Source organism: Monodelphis domestica, chromosome 5 (assembly GCF_027887165.1).
Source record: "Monodelphis domestica isolate mMonDom1 chromosome 5, mMonDom1.pri, whole genome shotgun sequence".
Classification (NCBI taxonomy): Eukaryota; Metazoa; Chordata; class Mammalia; order Didelphimorphia; family Didelphidae; genus Monodelphis; species Monodelphis domestica.
Genome location: NC_077231.1, coordinates 80,020,411 through 80,040,101, shown reverse-complemented (window position 1 = coordinate 80,040,101; position 19,691 = coordinate 80,020,411). Strand labels below are relative to the sequence as shown.

At 39.4% G+C, this 19,691-nt stretch overlaps 1 long non-coding RNA gene across 1 annotated transcript; it reads left to right on the top strand.

Moving 5' to 3' along the window:
- Positions 1-1,473: 1,473 nt before the first annotated feature.
- Positions 1,474-17,283, top strand: LOC103105485 (uncharacterized). The gene is made up of 3 exons (XR_472503.2): positions 1,474-1,516; positions 2,985-3,135; positions 16,451-17,283. It is a non-coding gene; the product is annotated as an uncharacterized LOC103105485 (long non-coding RNA).
- The last annotated feature ends 2,408 nt before the right edge of the window (positions 17,284-19,691 follow it).

The window sequence follows — 19,691 nt, the reverse complement described above, 5'->3', positions numbered from 1 at the left end:
CTTTGTGACTCTAGACAAGTTACTTAGCCTCTGTTTGCCTTAATCTACTGGAAAAGTAAATAGTAAATGTCTACAGTGTCTTTACCAAAAAAACCCTATGGACAATATGGTCCATCAGGTCACAAAGTGTCAGACAAGAAGTTATTATTATTATTACTAGTCCAATTTATTTTTGTTTAGTTGTTTTCAGTAGTGTCTGACTGGTGCCCCGTTTGGGGTTTTCTTGGCAGAGATAATGGAGTGGCTTACCATTTCCTTCTCTACCTCATTTTACAGATGTGGAAACTAAGGCAAACAAGGTTAAGGGACTTGCCCAAAAATAACAATACTAGTAATTCATCCATATGATAACAATTCAAACACTTGAAGATGGGGTACCATGTCCCTACAGAGTATTCTCTTTTTCTTTTTTAAATCCTTACCTTCTGTCTTGGAATCAACATTGTATACTGACTCCAAGACAGATGGGCAAGAGCTAGGCAATATGGGATTAAGAGACCTGCACAGGGTCATACAGCTAGGAAGTATCTGAGGCCAAATTTGAACCCAGGTCCTCCTATCTCCAGGTCTGGTTCTCTATCTATTGAACCACCTAGTTGCCTCCTTGAGTCTTCTCTTTCTAAGGGTAACCATTCACCTTCCCTTCAACCTATCCTCACATGGCATGAACCTTTCAGAGTAATCCCTATTCGCCTCACTTGTTCAAGCTGACATTCAGCCAGTTTCAGAATTTGTATTTCTTCTACCTTTCCTGTCTTCTTTTAGATCATTAAAACAATAGAACCACTTCCCCACCCTCTGTTCATTAGGCTCCCTCTGTGACCTCTAATGTTAATAATGTTCTAAGGTGACACATGTTTCATCTCCCCACATTTGAATGTAAATAGTTTATCCTTTTTTAAATTACTTGGGATTGTTTCCTCATGTTCACCTTGTGTTTCTCTTGACTCCTGTATTTGCACTTCAAAGCATCTTTAAAGCTCTGATCTTTTCATTGAGAATGCTTGGAAGTGGGGCAGCTGGGTGGCTCAGTGAACTGAGAGACAGGATAAGAGATAGGAGGTTTTTGGATCAAATCTGTCCTCAGACACTCCCTGGCTGTGTGATCCTTGGCAAGTCACTTATCTCCCATTGCCTAGCCCTTTCCACTCTTCTGTTTCTACTTACTATAAATTCTAAAGAAGAAGGTAAGGGTTTAAAAAAATGTTTCAAAGTCCCCTATTTCATTAAAGGTCCATTTTCTCCTCCCAATGGAAGATTAAAGAGAATTTCTCGGAGTAAGTTATCTTGGGCTGTAAATCATATTCTGAGTTCTCTGATCCTTTATCATCATCATAGCTGCTTGATTTTGATTGTGTCTTACTGGATCTTGAATTCCTTCTTCCTACTTGCAGTATTTTTTTTTCTTTAATCTGGAAACTTTGGATTTTAGCTATATTTTTCCTGAAAGTTTTCTTTCTTTCTTTTTTTTTTAGGAGGTGATCTGTAGATTTTTCTTTTTCTACTTTGCCCTCTGGTAAGTTCAGCTTGTGAAGATTTCCTCTGGTCAAAGGGGTGGATGAGAACAATTTATTCCAAAAGTCATGAAGGGGCCTGAAGCAGGGATTGTGAAATGCTTAGAGCTTGGTTAGACATCAAAGATGCCATAGTCATCCATTGCATCCTGACTTTTGTCTTGCCACTGGACTTCCATGACTCAGGAAGAGAGAGTGAGGATGATGACTCACTTGTGATGTCACTAGTCCTTTTTGCAAAATGGATATAGAGACCCAGATGGGCGGTATAGCGACCCCCACCCCCACATGAGTCCTATAACATCTATCTGTGGGAATAACCTGAGGTGGAAAGAGGGGGCTAAGGAAATGGGAGAATAATCATGACTCCAAGACAGAAGTAGAAACACTTGGGGAGTAACCGAACTCCGAGGGGATAGGAGGAAGAAGGGAACAGGTGGGGAGAATCAACCCCTTGATACTCTTAGACAAGAGAGTCTGCTTTGGGGGCGACAACGTCGCTAGGAGACTTACTCCTGGTACCTCCTATCGCAATAGCTAATAAGTCTAATAAGCTATGTCTAATAGCTAATAAGCTAATAAGCTATGAAAGAGATATAGTGAAGCAAGAGAGTAATCGGGGAGGAGGGAACAGAGGAACTGAAGGGTGAGAGAACTAGTCAGAGAGAGGGTTAGTAAGGGTAAGAGAGGGGTTAGTAAGGGAGGAGTCCGCGCTTGTCCCCTGGTATTTATTGAAGGTATGAGGAATGTATACATAACATGACATGGGTATTTACACTGGTCCAATGGACAATGACAAGATCAAAAAGGTGGAGTTTAACCTATCCCACGCTTTTGTAAATGAAGCCCCAGCCGGCAACGCCCTGATTCAAACTGCCCTATGGCTGTCTCCACGCCCAGCCCAAGAATTTGCCCTGTCCTTTGCGAGTGCCTAGGACTGTCCCTTTAACATCAAGAATTCTGACCACGTGTCTGGTAATACAATATCAATACATCAATCATACTTCCCAAATGCTAATATGCCTGGCATGTTACAATGGAGGAGTGGGGGACACCTAGGTGGCTTATTGGATGAAGAGCCATGCCTAAAGACAGAAGGTCCTGAGTTCAAATTTGACCTCAGACTTCCTAGCTGGGTGACCCTGGGCAAATTACTTAACCCCTATTGCCTAGCCCTTCCTGATCTTCTGTCTTGTAACCAATACACAATGCGAAGGGTTTGGTTTTTTTTTTTTTTAATGGAAGCACAATAAACAGATGAGCTCCCAGGGAGTAGGGACTGTGCTTTATCTTTCTTTGTATCTACAATGCTTAGCTCTAATAAATGTTTATTGACTGACTGACATAGCCTTTAAGAACTCAGACTTGCCCTTTCATTATGGAGAGGAGGTTGGTGAAGAACAGAAGCATTTTAAATTTCATTTTAAAAAATATATTGCTCTCTTTAATTTTTATATCACCTACCTAAAGGGCCATCCTTCCTAAGAGAACAAAATGAGAATAAGAACAAAAAGGAGAAGGAGGGAAAAGAAGTTTATCATAACCAACTAATGCATCAACAGAGTCTGAATAAGTGAAATGTGCCATATCCACAGTCCTCAACTTCAGCCAAGGGACAGAGGTACATTTTCTCATCTCTTCTTTTGGGCAAGGCTTGGTTAAGAGGATGTAATCATTAAAGAGTCTGAGATGTTTAATCAGCATAAATGCTAGTGCTTCCTGGATGTGGATCCCACAGGATCTCCTGTGATCCACATGGGAGTGGCACCCACTGTAAAAGGCAGTCACTATCCTGGGGGCTGAGATAAATCCAAGAATTCCAAACCTCATTCCAGGGCTGGCCCTGCAAAACTAGTTTTGTTAGTCCACAAATGTTACATGTTGTAGAAAGAGAAGAGAGATTTGGGGGAAGAATGAGGAGACAAATGGATAGGCTGTCAACAATTAATTCTGAGTCTAAATGGAAGAGACAGATATCAGCAGGAAGCAAGTACAAATTCATCTTAGAAGTTGCTCTTTTGAAAAGTGAACAATACAATAAAATCAAGGAATATAAGGTAGATAAGGAGGGGCTTGAGAGTCCCCCAAGCACCTCTTTGTACAAAAATATTCACAGTATGGTTTTTTTCCACAGTAAAAAAAAAACAACTTGAGATAAATTTTGCATTTTGGGGAATAAATAACTAAAGCAATCATAGTACGTGAAAGTAATGGAATTTTACTGTGACAGAAAAACTGAGAAACAGAAAGAAGATAAAGTCAGAAACAATGCAAAAAGAACAAAGCAGAATCAACAGAACAAAATGGCTTTGACTGTCCCAGTATAACATAACAGACAATTCAAAGAAAAGAAGGGACTCAAAAGAGGCTACAAAAGTGAGCAAGATAATTTGGGGATTATTTTGCGAAAGATATCCTAACCATTTTTTGGTTTTTGGCTGTTTGTTTTAACAATCTACATATAACATTTAGTAAGATATTTAATCTCTTCACTTGATATCAGTTCATACAGGTCTTCCCAGGTTTTTCTGAAACTACCCCCTCATCATTTCTTATGGCATGTCAACTAGAAAAAACACAGAACTATTAAATAGTCAAAATCACTCTTTAATCAAGGGAAAAGGGGTTAGCGCTGCTACTACGACAACAGAGCTGATTTCCAAGACTGCATCGGAGTCAAGACGCTCTGGTCACCAGCCCCTGGGAGTGCCACCGACTCAGGATGGACTCCGAGGAACAAAAGAACTTAGAGAACCTATATACCACTCTAGATGACCTGGGGGCTCTAGGATTAGAGGGACAGTTGATTGACTTTACAATGGTAAGAAAGGAAAATGAAGAGTTCCGGAGAGGAATAATAGTGAGGGGCTGGGGCCCTACAATGGACACAAAAGGGAAAGACTCAGCCTAGGGCTGGGTCACCTTGGTCATGGACTTTAGCCTAGGGGGAAGAAACCATTGGGACAAAAGGGATGTTCAATATTGGATGGGATTAGCTGTTCCCACCCAAACTACCAGGAAGTTCACTGTCTGGTGAAGAGGGACCTTCCCTCAGGGGGAAACTCTCCTGTGACAAGGTCAAAACCTGGGGTTTCTATACTCAAACTAAATAAACTGGGGATCTCTAGATTTCCATGTTGACAGGCACAATAGTATTCTATCTCAATCCTGTATCACAACTTGCTCAGCCATTCTCCAATTGATAGACAGCTCAGTTTCCAGTTTTTTGCTATCATAAGAAGGGATGCTATAACTATTTTTGTACAAGAGCTCCTTTTTCCTTTGATCCCCTTTGAAAACAGACCTGGAAGTGGTATTTCTAGGTCAAAGGGAATGTATAGTTTTATAGCCTTTTGGGCATATAAATGCCCATCTCCAGAATGGTTAGAGAACTTCACAGCTCTATCAACAGTGCACTAACGTCCCAAATTTCCCAGTATTTGTTATTTTCCTTTTGTCAATTGGTCAATCTGATAAGTGTGGGTTAGTTTTTCATAGCTGTTTTAATGTACATTTCTCTAAATATTGTGGATTTAGTGTATTTTTATCATATGACTATTGATAACTGATTTTTTTCTTCTGAAAACTGCCTATTCATATTCCTTGACTATTTATCAACTGGAGAAGGAGAGCCATACATATCTAAGGCAGAATCTGAACTCAACTCTTTCTACCCTCCCCAATGCCTCTATCCCACTATGCTACTTCTATTGGAGTTATAATGTTGGTGCTTAATAACTTGTTAATAACACAACAACTTGTTGCTTATTTGATTGATGAATTTGTCATTGGTTGTGGTCACTCTTAAACGTTTCCTTTTTTCTTAATATCCTACATAGTTTATGGTAAGTCTACAAAGAAATAATTTCTTAAATAATTTTTGAATGAAAATCAATCCTGACACAAAGTAGAGAAAAATGGGGGAAAACCTCTGCCTCAACTATGTATAGTCAAGCAAAACAAATTCCCAATCTGCCAGGTCTCATTTTGTACTTCAAGTTCATCACCTGTGTGGGGATGTTACCAAGAAAAGTATAAAACACGAGGGAGAGGGGGCAGCTGGGTAGCTCAGTGGATTGAGAACCAGGCCTAGAGATGGGAGGTCCTAGGTTCAAATCCGGCCTCAGCCACTTCCTAGCTGTGTGACCCTGGGCAAGTCACTTGACCCCCATTGCCTAGCCCCTTACCACTCTTCTGCCTTGGAGCCAATACACAGTATTGACTCCAAGATGGGAGGTAAGGGTTTAAAAAAAAAACATGAGGGAGAAAATAATTTCTCTCCAAGGCCAGATGTTTGAAACAACCAGGTCTAAGAGCAAATGGATCTACAGAAAGTTTCCAAGACACAGTTGGGACTATTTTGAGAAGAGAGGGGAGAATAATGGGCTGGCTGGTCAGATTAACAATTAGGCCTGAAGCTAAGAGAAGGAGGCAAGTGTGGGCTGGAAACCAAAAGAGAGTAATCTTAAAAATTGCCTTTTGGAGAAGTAAGTAGCTAATGGAATGGAGAATCAAAAGTAGATTCAAAGCAAATGACTCTATCTAAATCATCTGCCCAGAAGGAAAATACGATATTTTCTTTCTTTTTTTATTGTTTAGTCTTTTTTTTTTCAGTTGTGACCCCATTTGGGGTTTTCTTGGCAAAGATATTGGAGTAGTTTGCCATTTCCTTCTCCAGCTCATTTTCCAGATGAGGAAACTGAGGCAAACAGGGTTAAGTAACTTACCCAGGGTCATACAGCTAGTAAGTATCTAAGGCCCTATCTGAACACAGGAAGAGGAGTCTTCTTGACTACAGGCCTGGTACTCCATCCACTGCACCATCTAGTTGCCATCTTTCTCTATTTTTTTTTTAATCTTTAGGGATCTTGAGTGTTTTAATCTTGTTTCTGCTTTAATTTTAAAATCAGTTAAGCTTTTTTTGGCCTAATAATGGTTGAGAGAGCCTTGGTCTGAGGATGAGAGGGTTGGCTCTCAGTAGTTGCTATGCAATGGCACAAGGGTGGAGGTGGGGTGGGAATATAAAGGAGATATATTTGATCTGTGGGGTTCCTTTTGCCCTAGAGCAAGTGTTCTTAACCTTTTTTTGTGTCATGGACCCCTTGGAGAGTCTGGTGAAGCCTGAGGACCCCTTCTTAGAATCCTGTTCTTAAATATATAAAATAAAATCCAGAGGATTATAAAATAAATTGATTAAATTGAAATGCAATAATCAGAATAAGTTCAAGGACACTCAGTTAAGAATTTATATCCTATGTCTTTTGATTGGGGAATGGCTAAACAAACTGTGGTATATGTTGGTGATGGAATACTGTTGTGCTCAAAGGAATAATAAAGTGGAGGAGTTCCATGGAGACTGGAACAACCTCCAGGAAGTGATGCAGAGTGAAAGGAGCAGAACCAGGAGAACATTATACACAGAGACGGATACACTCTGGTATAATCGAATGTAATGGACTTCTCCATTAGTGGCAATGCAATGATCCAGGACGATTCAGAGGAACTTATGAGAAAGATGCTATCCACATCCAGAGAAAGAACTGTGGGAGCAGAAACATAGAAGAAAAAATAACTGCTTGATCACATGGTTGGATGGGGATATGTTTGGGGATGTAGACTCTAAACTATCACCCTAGTGCAAATATTAGTAATATGGAAATAGGTCTGGATCAATGACACATGTAAAACCCAGTGGAATTATTCATCAGCTCGGGGAGAGGGGAGTGAGGAGGAGAGGGAAAGAACATGAATCATGGAACCATGGAAAAATATTCTAAATTAACTAATTAAATAAATATTTTTTTTAAAGAATTTATATCTTAGAACCTGTGGGGACCAGTGCTTCACACAGTGCCTGGCACACAAGAGGGGTATAACAAATTCTTATTGATTGATTAACTGATATCCTCAGACCACTGATTGCCCCAGTGTCATGATGGAAGGAGAGTTTGAATCCCATCTTTGCCATTAACTGCTTATAATCTCCTTGAGCAGGTCAGTTCATCTGTCTAGGCCTTAATTTACTGCACTGGAAAATGAGAGGTGATATAATGGATATATTTCTTGGTTTAGAATAAGGAATACTCCTCCTCCTGAGTTCAAATCTGTTCTCAAACACTAGCTGTGTGACCCTAAGAAGTCACTTAACCCTATTTGCCTCAGTTTCCTCATCTGTAAAAAAATGAGCTGGACAAGGAAATGGCCAACCACTCCTGGATCTCTGCCAAGAAAACCCCAAATAGGGTCATGAAGAGACTTAACAACAACAAAATGTTCATAGATTCATAGATTTAAAGCTAAAAAGAAACTCAGTCTTGATTTAAGTTAAACATGACCTTTGCTTACCTCATTCCTTTAGCAAATTATTTTTCCTCAAATACTTTAAAAGTAATATTATCCCAGCCCATATTCAAATCACATTCAGTGAAACCTAAAGTAATGAGGATCTACTATGTAATTTATTTAGGTTTAAAATTAAACAATTACATAAATTATCCTATTGAATTATCTAAAAATAGCCTGTATTTATTAAGGTCAAAAACCTTAAGTTTGACTAAAGGAGTAATAACGTAGGTTCAAATCTCTCTCAGGATGACTTCATTCTTTTCCCCTAAAAAGAAAAACATTCTTCAGAATTTTTACTCACAAATCTGATATGTCAAGGGAAACTTGTGCTTAATGACAGAGATCCTGACAGTTTATATCTTGGGGGGGGTTAACCTTCAGAAAATGAAATGAGAAATCAGACATATACACCAAAAGAAACAGTTGGAAAAAATATAAGAAAAGGCCTAAGGTTATATAGCAAGCCAGGAAAAAAGGAGAGGGAGGACAGTTATCACAGCAAATCTCATTCTCTTATATGAGTTTTTCTTTAAAATTTGGAAAAAGAAGTTTTGTCCGTGGCCCAAGGCTGTTGCAGGAGAGAGTTATTTCCAACATCACATTGATGTCTAAAGAAGCTTGGAAGGAAATTGCAAAACAAGACTTGTTCCAGGAAAGGCACATTTGTACATCTATGAGGAAAACTACCCAGAAGCCAAGATTGTACATTCTTCTAGTAACCTCTGCCCGTAGATTGATTTGGCTCTACTATCATTTCTATGGGTTTAGATTTGATTTGTGTAAAAGTGCTATCCCTGAGGAAGCAGCTGGGTGGAGAGTCAGGTTTAGAGACAGGAGGTTCTGGGTTCAAATGTGATCTCAAACACTTCCTAGTTGTGTGGTCTGGGTAAATCACTGACCCCCCATTGCCTAGCCGCTATTGCTCTTCTGCCTTGGAACCAATACACGGTATTGATTCTATGATGGAAGAAAAGGGTTTTAAAAAATGATATCCCTGAAGCATACCTTGATTGTGCCATTCCTCTACTCAATAAATTCCATTCGCTCCCTACTACCTCTAAGATTAACTACAACCTCCTTTGTTTTTGCATTTTAAAGCTTTTCAGAACCTACTTTGAACTTGCCTTATTTTCTGTTGGTCCCCTTCATGTAATTCTCTGTCAGATCAAACTGATTGCCTTGGTGTTACTCAAATAGTACATTTCATCATGCATCTCTTTGCTTTTGCCCAAGTAAAAGGGGGAACAAGTGTCCACAACAGGAGTTCCCTAAACTGATACAACCATAGTTCTTCACCTTCCCCCCTCAAAAATACACCCACTCATATTTGTGGGAAGGAAAGCAGACTCTACTCAACTTCATTATAATTTTGTACAAACCAGACTTGGGAGCTTGTGTTCTTTCTAAATCTTATGATCCATGCCTATGGATGGGAGTGGGATACGGAGGGGGAGTTAACCATGATGAGTAAAAAATGAACATGATCTTCTTAGTTTCTAAGGAAAATTTTTCTAACCCTTATCTTCTGTCTCAGTATAGTTTCTAAGTCAGACAAGAGGTATGGGATAGGTAATTGGGGTTAAGTGACTTGCCCAAGGTCACATAGCTAGGATATGTCTTTGGCCAGATTTGAGACCAGGTCCTCTCAACTGGAGCTCTATCCACTCTGAGGCACTCTGCTATGTAGCAGTCCCTCTTAAATCAATTTAAAAGGTGATATGGGCAGCTAAGTGGCTCAGAGGATAGAAAGACAAGCCTAGAGACAGGACACCCTGGGTTCAAAATAAGACTCTCTTCTGCCTTGGAACCAATACTTAGTATTGATTCTAAATCAGCTGGTAAAGGTTTAAGGAAAAAGTGACTGATCATTTTTTCTATCTTCCTTCCTCTCTCCCACCTTCCATTCCTTCCTTCCTCCTTTCTCCCTCATTCTTTCTTTTCCTTTCTTCTTCCTTTAATTCTCTTTTTTACCCAAAAATGTTTTAGAGAGAAAATTTCCAGTCACAAGAGTGAGGGAGTTTTCAAAATATCAAAAGTACAAACTAGTAGAGAAATTTCTTCAGTTGGAGAGCTCAGAGGAGGCAGTATCCAACAATAGAAATCTAATTGCAGGATCCAATTCAAATCCTACCTCTGATGCTTACTGAATGGTTTTGGACAAGCCTTTTAGCTTCTTTGGGCCTCAGTTTCTTTAACTATAAATGGGGGAGAAGACAGCTGGTCCCTGAGATCTCTTCTAGTCATAAATCTATAATCTTCATCCCCCAAAAGCTTTGGGGGACTATCTCAGATAAGAGGGTCATGACATCTTCTCACTTGATTTAGGAGTCCAATCTAGCCAGGTAGAAAAGTAGGATGGGAATGATGCTTTATTTTTTTTTAATTTGGAAAATTTTATTTAATTAATTAATTTAGAATATTTTTCCATGGTTACAAGATTCATGTTCTTTCCCTCCCTTCCTCCCCACCCCCTCCTATAGCTGACACACAATTCCACTAGGTTTTACATGTATCATTGATCAAGACCTATTTCCATATTATTGATATTTACACTAGGGTGATTGCTTAGAGTCTACATCCCCAGTCATATCCCTATCAACCCATGTGATCAAGAAAGAAGTTCTTTTTCTAATGTATTTCTGCTCCCACAGTTCTTTCTCTGAATGTGGATAGCATTCTCTTTCATAAGTCCTTTAGAATTGTCCTGGATCATTGCATTGCTGCTAGTAGAGAAGTCCATTACATTCGATTGCGCCACAGTGTATCCATCTCTGTGTACAATGTTCTCCTGGTTCTGCTCCTTTCTTTCTGCACCAATTCCTGGAGGTCATTCCAGTTCACAGGGAGGGAATGATGCTTTAAATGTCAGGAACCTAGCTGGTGATCCAGACTGCTGAACTGGGGACATAACCCAGACAGATGGAAAAAAGAAGGAATAGTTAAATTCTAGCTGGACATGAATCAGGCCAAGCATAGGACCAGGGAAGATGGCTTCTAGGAGAAATCAGGCAGAGTCAAGTTGGAAACAGATGGGGACAGGTAGCCAGGATAAGGAAATTCTGAACTTAGAGCAAGATTTAAGACAGGCAATAATGGGTCATCCACAGGCCTACTATGTCCACTGAATCAGTGAGATCCAGGTAGATGTAGGTCAGTACCCTGGATAGCTCCCCCAAAGAAAAATGGTTGCTCTAGTCTAGTTAACTATAAATTCCTTTATCTTCAGAGCCCAAACCTAGCTAGTTTCCCTTTGGAAATGAAAAAGGCTTCACTTCAGTTTGCTAAATAGTTCCTAGGGATCAAGGGATCAGTCTTATGCACCTAAGATCTTTCTACTTCCATTAAAATAGGTGAGACACATTTTCTGCCTCAAGATGGGACTTGTCACACCTATACTTATTTCTAGAGTTCTAAAAAACTGACTATAGTCTTGATCAATGACACATGTAAAACCCAGAGGAATTGTGCATTGGCTACAGGAGAGGGGGATTAGGGGAGGGCAGGGAAAGAACACGAATCTTGTAACCATGGGAAATTACTCTAATTTAATTAACTTAATAAAAATTTCCAAAAAATAAACAAATAAAAAACTGACCATAGGGATGCTTAAAGAACCACAAAATTAGATTTAGAGCTAGGGAAAAAACCTCAGAAAGTCACCTTATCCAGACTCCTCATTTTATAGAAAATGAATTGAGGTCTAGGAAGGTCATGTGAGTTGCACAAGATACTACAGTAAGAGAGAAGGGGAATTTGAACTCAAGTCCTTTGTCTCCAGATCCAGAGCCCTTTCCAATCATACCATACTGCCTTGCATAACAAGTATATGTAAGAGAGCATCTAGGTAGCATAGTGGATAGAGCATTTTTGCTTAAATCTGCCTCTGAAGGTAACATTTTTCATTGTAAGTTCTTCAGAATTATCTTGAATCAATAATTTATTTTTAAAATGTTTCTATTTGAATGAATAGAACACTTTCTAACTGTGTGATCCTGAACAAGTCACTTAACCCCAATTATCTAAAAAAGTAGTATTTGTAGGTAAATAGAAATCCTATCTATCCTCAGCCAGCAATAGAGAATCAACTCCCAGCCTACTTTTATACTTCATTTTGATTTTCTCTTCCTATTTGTGCTATGTGGACAGGAGGAAAGAAGAACTCCATGAAAAAGTAGTTGAAATCTATGGGGATAGTTAACAGAAATGGTTCCTAACTCCCAAAACAGGCTAGTGAGAGGTAAATAATCAACAGTGATTTGATTCTAAGTATCTGAAGGTGGAGAAAAAACTCTGGGATGTTCCTTTGTCTATAACCAGATAGTAAAATGGAGTTGAAAAAGAAAATATTAAAGATTAGTGAAAAAAATCACCAAAATGAAATGAATTTGTCATTTTTCTGTTCTCTAATGTTTATTTTTTTCCTGAATTTCATGTAAACAAAATTTTAAAACATTTTTTAAATTTTGAGTTCCAAATTCTCTCCCTCCATCCCTTCCCTGCCTTGAGAAGGCAAGCAATTTGATATAGATTATATATGTACAGTGAAAAGAAAATGCAGACCAAGAAAAAAACAAGAACAATTAAGTAAAAAGGGTTTGCTTAAATCTGAATTCAGATTCTATCAATCTTTCTCTGATGGTAATAACATTTTTCATCATATGTTCTTCAGAATTGTCTTGAATCAAACATTTATTTTTAAAAATGTTTGTATTGAATGAATATCTGGATTCTTGTAAACAGAGGTGAATAATTTTAAGCTTGCTCTTTAAAGTGTTGGTGTTTGTTTAAATAAATAAGGTAACAATTATAAATATGAACTCATCCATCCAATGGCCAATCAAGATTGCAAATCTTTCTGGCAAGAAAGGTGATAGACTCAGAAGTTGTAGAACAATACATGCATTTAAACATATACAATATGGTAATTTGTTTTACTTGATTATGTATATTTGTTCAAAGAATTTTTTCCCCAACTGGAGTGGGGAAGTAGGAAGGAAAGAAAATAAATGCTTATTAATTTAAAAGGGTTCAAATTCTGCTTTGGATAATTACTAGTTATGTGACCTTAGACCACCCACTTAAACTCTTTGTACCTCAGTTTCCAATAAAATGAGAATAGGGGTGGGCTTGATAGTTTTTAAGGTCCCTTCCAGCTCTAATATTCTATAGCCTTTGTCTCTTCATTTCCCCATGCCTAGAATTCATTAACTCCTCATCTCCACATTTTAGAATCCCTGGTTTCCGTCAAAACTCAGATAATTTCCAATATGAAGCTCTTCCTCACACTTTCTAGCTACTAGTATCATCTTGTATTTATTGTCTGAATGTCAACTGTGGTCAAGGGAGTTTTTCTGCATAAAAAGCCTCCAGGTCTAGACTCAAGTCAATTGGGTTTATTCCTGGGAGAGCCTAACTCCAAAGGGAGGGTCAGCCCTTCTCTTCGGCTCTCTGGCTCATTATGCCTTCAATCCAAAGTCTCCAGGGAATTCTCTTAACCAGTTCTTAGGTATGGATCATGTATAGGTTTTTTCATAAGGAGAACTAACAGGACCTCTCCTAGAAAGATACTCACTCCACAAATAACTATTGAATAGAAGATAGCAATGTGTTTTCTCTACCTCACTGTATTCACAATTCTCATTGCCAGACTTCTTTTCTTCATCATCCCTCTCCTACTCTGGAGACTTAAGGCCCCTCTCTTCTAATTGGTGACTGTATCTCAACACCATTGTTTCAGGAGCCCAAGCTATGTTTTACTCATAAATGAATCCCCCAATATAGTGCAAGTTCCTTGAGGCCAGGCACTCCCTTGTTCACAAATTTGTATCTTTAGCATTTAGCATAGTCTGAACATAGTGAAACATTTAATACATGCTTTATTGATCTCCATCACCAAAGAAATGCCTAAAATATGTCAGACTCATAAACATACATTACCTAGTCATTGGTGAATGATGAATTAAGATCCCAAAAGGTATTGACAGGTTAGAACTTGATCTCAAGGATGAATGGCTGGGAGGTCAGTCACAAAGACAGACCACTGGGGTAGCAGATGAGCTAGAGGGACAAATGGTCTTCACATCATACACAGAGAGCCTTTTCTTCTGCTTTAGGTAAAGGATTAGCTCTGAAGAACTGTAAGAAAGAAGAAAGGTGGGGAGAAGACAAAGATCAGGGAGAGGAGAAGTAGCAGGAAAGGAATAAAGAGGGAAGTAGAAAGAAGAGTGTATAAATGATTTCAGATGAAGCCTAAATGAGGAGGCAGCTAGGTGGCTCTGTGGATTGAGAGTCAGCCTAGAGATGGAAGGTCCTAGGTTCAAATCTGACCTCAGACATTTCCTAGCTGGTTGACCCTGGGAAAGTCACTTAACCCCCATTGCTTAATCTTTACCACTCTTCTCCCTTGGAACCAATTCCCTGTATTGATTCTATCATGGAAGGTAAAGGTTTGAAAAGAAGTCTCAGTGAGCTATAAAAATGTTATTATTGAAAGCAAGAAATGAAGTTAGAGATTAGAAGTGATGTGGAAATGAATAGGTTGAATTCATTGTGGGTTGGGAAGAGTATGGCAGGGAGGAACTGGGAAGAAGAACAGACCTATAATTTTCTCTGATTTAAGGGTTTAAGTTCACCAGCCTTGGTATAGTTCTTCCTTGTACCTCATGGGCTTTGTGTTTCTGTAGTTTCAGTTCTGAGTTACCTAATAGAAGCATTTTTAGTGTCCAAAGTAGCCCCAGAATGCTACCTCATTTGGGTTTGAGAACTGCCTGCCCCTTTCCCTGGGAGGGGAAAAACCTGGAGGGAGTCAGTCATTTGACAGGAGCTATTATCTGGGTGGAAATTAAAGAGAAATGAATCTTTGGATTGAGAGAGAAATGGCAAAAGGGAAGAAGACAGGCAGGGAGAGGGGAAAAGGAGAGGAGGAAGATACTGAACTTGGAGGAGAGAGAGGTAAGGAGAAAGACAGGGAAATGAGAGAGGAAAGCAAAGAAAGACTAGGAAGTGAGGAGGGAAGGGAGTAGAAGAGAGAGAAATGAGAGAAGGGAAGAGAAGAGAAAGGGATACTCTCCTTGGGTTTTTGTACTACTGCTCTGTAGTGGTTTGCTATCTCTCTATTTGAGCAGTCCTTCTCAGTCAGGATCTTCTTCATCAATGTCTTTTTATCTCTTCTCTTCATGACTGTCCCACCAGGACTCCCTTCTTTACTTTTACAATCTCTCTAGGTCACCTTCTCTATTCTCAGAGGCTCAAGCAGCATCTCTATGTAGATCACTCCCAACTCCACATATTCAACCCTAAATTCTCTCTCATTGTCCAGTCCTGAATCTTCATTTGCATGTTGGACATCTCCATTTGGATATCCCCCACTGGCACCTCAAATCAATATGTACAAAATATTACTGAAAGATCGTCTTTTCACCTAACCTCACCCCTTCTAACTAAGGTCCCTATTTCTTTTTTTTTTTTTTAAACTCTCACCTTCCATCTTAGAATCAATACTGTGTATTGGTTCCAAAGGAGAAGAGTGGTAAGGGCTAGGCAATGGGGGTTAAGTAACTTGCCCAGGGTCACACAGCTGGGAAGTGTCTGAGGCCAGATTTGAACCCAGGACCTCTTGTCTATGGGCCTGACTCTCAATCCACTGAGCTACCCAGATGCCCCCCCCCCATTTCTGCCTAGGAAACCACCATTTTTCTAATTACTCAGCTCCACAACCTATGAGTCATTCTCAGCTCTTCTTCACTCATCCCTATGTCCAATCAAATTGTCAAGTCTTGTGGATTCTGCCACCACAATAATCTCTTGAATGCTAATGGCTCCTTCTTTCTGGTCCTACAGCCACCACCCCCCTATTTCAGGTCCTTATCACAGTGGGCCTTAGCTATTGTGCCAGCTTCCTAATTGGTCTCTGGGCCCCTAACCTGAAGTCACATTCCCCAGGGGCTCCCTATTATGTTTCAGATCAAATACAAACTCCTCTTTTTAGCATTTAAAGCCCTTCCCAACTTGACCTTGGACTATCTTAGCTGGTTGAACACATATTATTTTCCCCTAATAAACTCCTTTAAATTTTTTAACATATTACAGTTACATTTTTAAACAATTTTTGACAATTGTTTTCTGACATCTTAGGACATCCCCTCAATCTTCGGTCCTTTGCCACCACAAAAAGAGCTGCTATACTTTTGTTAATATAGATCCTTTTCCCTTTTCTTCTATCTTTTTGAGGTAGACTGAAATATAGAGATTTTGAAATCACCCACGTGGAAATAGAGAGCCAAAGCCATATGAATTAATAAGAGAAAGACTGGTTGAGGAGCATGGATTTTTATAAAGGGGCAAGACAAACAATTTGAAAGTGAAGGAGTTGAAGGACTGGGCAGAGAACCAAGAGAATATAGTGCTAGAGAGGGAAGACATTCATGTCTCTCTCTGGACACTAAGCTTCCCCCTTATGCCTGATGAGGTTTCACATTTAAATGGTTTGGTTTTCAATAGACTTTTGTTTTATTTTGCTCGGTTTTACAGGTGAAGAGAAAGTTTTATATAACTTTTTCAATTAATAAACACTTTATTTTTCTCCCTTCCAGGCCCCTACCTTATTAAAAAAAAACAACAAAGAAAGAAAAGAAAAGGAATCTTAAGAAGACAGAGGCAGAGAGAAACGTAGAAGGATGAGGATGGAAAGTAGGTCAATGGGTGATTGGTATTGATTAAAGTCTCCAAGCAAAGCATGGTAGTAGACTGGAAGAGCAAAAGACATATTTCCAGGTGCTCCTGACTGTTAGCCAATAAACACATATCAATCACTACTAGAGATTAAGACCTATTTGCTCCACAAATGTACAGCCAAGGAACCATACCAATCCCACTCATAAATCTCTACTGCTTATTTTCTAGTAGAATGAAAACTTCTTGAGGTCTTGTATTGAACTTTTTCCTCCCTTCTCACATCTTACTCAACAAAAAGACCACTCACTATCCCTACCCTACAGCCAGAAGCCTGGGATGTTACAGAGAGTCCTCTGCCTAGCCTGAGGAGCAATCATTCCCATCTCCCCCTTGGAGCTGTTCTCCTTGCCTTGGGGTATCTCAGCCCTCACATCCAGGACCTGTCATGAGACTTAGAATGGAAAGGGACTTTAGAGATCAATCTAGTCCAATCCCTTCATTTTAGAGTTGAGAAAGCTGAGGCTCAAGGAGATTAAGTGAGTTGCTCAAGGTTAGGTAGCTAGGAAGTAAAGGGTTGGATTTTGAACCCAGGCTATAGGAACATTTATCTAGAGCTGGAAGGGTTACAAATGAAGAAACTGAGGCCCAAGGGGTTAAATGATTTACCCAAGCTTACACAAGAAATCACATCAGAGGCAGAATTTGAACCCAGGTTCTTTGTTAAATCAATTGCTCTTTCCATACTATACTGCCTAAGGGACAAAATGGAGGTAGGAAGTGGGGAAAGAAAATAACAAGTCACAGATCACTGGCTTAAGAAGTCATGTAAACTCAAGATTTTAGTTTCTTCCTCTGTAAAAAGGGGCCATAATCCCTGCTGTCCCAGCTTCCCAGTAAAGTTGTAAGGATTATTTTGTTAATCAGTATTCTACAACTCAGGCAACTGGGTGGTGAAGTAGATAGAGTGCTGGGCCTGGAGTCAGGAAGATTAATCTTTGTGAGTTCAAATCTGGCCCCAGATACCTATTAGCTATGACCCTGGGCAAATCACTTAATCCTGTTTGCCTCAGTTCCCCCACCTGGAGAAGGAAATGGCAAACTTTCTAGCATATTTTCCAGAAAACCCCAACTGGGGTCATGATGAGTCAGATACAAAACAACTCTACAAATGCAAAGGATTTCCTGGGTACACAGTGATTCAACTGCCCTAGTTTTTCCTGAAATCCTGGCTTTTGTCTCTTTTTATCCTTTTTCATTAAGAATTTGACCAACATAAACACGAACATTTCCATATCTAAAGAAAAAAAGGACTACATATGAAACTAGAGATCTCTAATACATATGAATTATCTCTTTTTAAAAAAGTATATGTTGGTTGTACACAGAAACAGATACACTGTGGCACAATCGAATGTAATGGACTTCTGTACTAGCAGCAATGCAGTGATCCAGGACAATCCTGAGGGACTTATGAGAAAGATGCTATCCATATCCAGAGGAAGAACTGCGGGAGCAGAAACCCAGAAGAAAAAGAATTGCTTGATTACATGGGTCAATGGAGATACGATTGGGGATAGAGACTCTAAGTGATCACCCTGGTGCAAACATCAATAATATGGAAATAAGTCTTGATCAATGACACATGTAAAACACAATGGAGTTGTGTGTCAGCTGGGGGGGGGGGGGGGAGGAAAAAACATGAATCATGTAACCATGGAAAAATATTCTAAGTTACTTAAACAAAAATTTCCCACCCCAAAATAAATAAAAGTATATGTTGGGAACAGGTAGATGGCTCAGTGTATTGAGAGTCAGGCAGAGAGATGGGAGATCCTGGATTCAAATCTAGCTTCAGACACTTAACCCTCATGGCCTAGCCCTTACTGCTCTTCTGCCTTGGAACCTATACACAGTATTGAGTCTAAGACAGAAGGTGAGGGCTTAAAAATAGTAAACATTAAATATCTGAGTTTGTTATACATGTTATATACATTAAATACATAAATGTTAAAGATTTGAGTTCAAGACTTACTTCTGACACCTACTGTCTGTGTGACTCAGCAAATCATTTAACTTCCCTGCTCTAAGTAACTTCCTAAAATACTCTTAAAGCCAGAGACAAGGAACCAACCTGCATCAGCAGAGGGACTTTCCTCACCTGAGAGTTCTCTTTACTAATGAAATCGCAGGTGCTTTCCCAGTCACTATCATTGGTCCCTCTATTTTCTCTTTCTCCATTCCCAATTTATATTTCCTTCTTTCTCTCTCTCCTCTTTTTTGTATTTTTGTATGCCTTCACCTTCCTTTTTTTTCCCATCTCCTTCCCATCTTCCTCCCTCTCTGCTGTCCAGGCCAACTGGAAACCTTATTTCTTCCCCCTAGGAAAGATAGGAAAAGGTTCCCATAATAGTCATTTGTTTCGAATGTCCCTTTGCATGCAAACAGTCCTGGCCCTTAGAACTCCACCCATTTTGGAGCTGAGTTTGCCAAGAAAAACATCAGGGCTCAGGGACTGTTTTCCAAGTCTTTGTCTCCACCATGCAGTCTCAAGTGAACTGAACCCAAGCCCAGGGGGCTTCATGAAGCAATGGAGCTGTGGGCACACCAGTATCAACTTCTTGTCTGAACTCCCTCCTCTCCCATGCACCTGGACTCTTGAGTTATTCAAAATGGCCAAGAAATGAATGAATCTTCTCTCTCTCTCTCTTTTTTATCCATGAACTGTATCTTGAAGGATGAGAACATAGGCGTACTTGGTCTGTCATTATGCATATTTAATAAAGTTTTTATATCATGCTGTTAATAAAGATGAGCAAAATTCTTTCCCACACACACTACACTATTTCCATGACATATATTTTTCCACTCATAAGAACTTGACAAAGACCTGGCAATTCCCACAGCAAAAATAGGTGTCAAGTAAAATGCATTTTTAACTTGAACTGGCTGTTACATATGGTAGTTGTTTAAAAAAAAACCCTGGTCAACTGGAAATATCATCTACCCTGTGTTAGGACTGTCCTATTTAGAGAGAGGAGACAGACAGACAGAGAATGAGAGAGTGAGAGAGAGATATGATGGGGAAAAGATGATAAATCGATAGCTAGAAGGGTAGACATAGATATAGATGACACAGAGATAGACTAGCTAGATAAATAT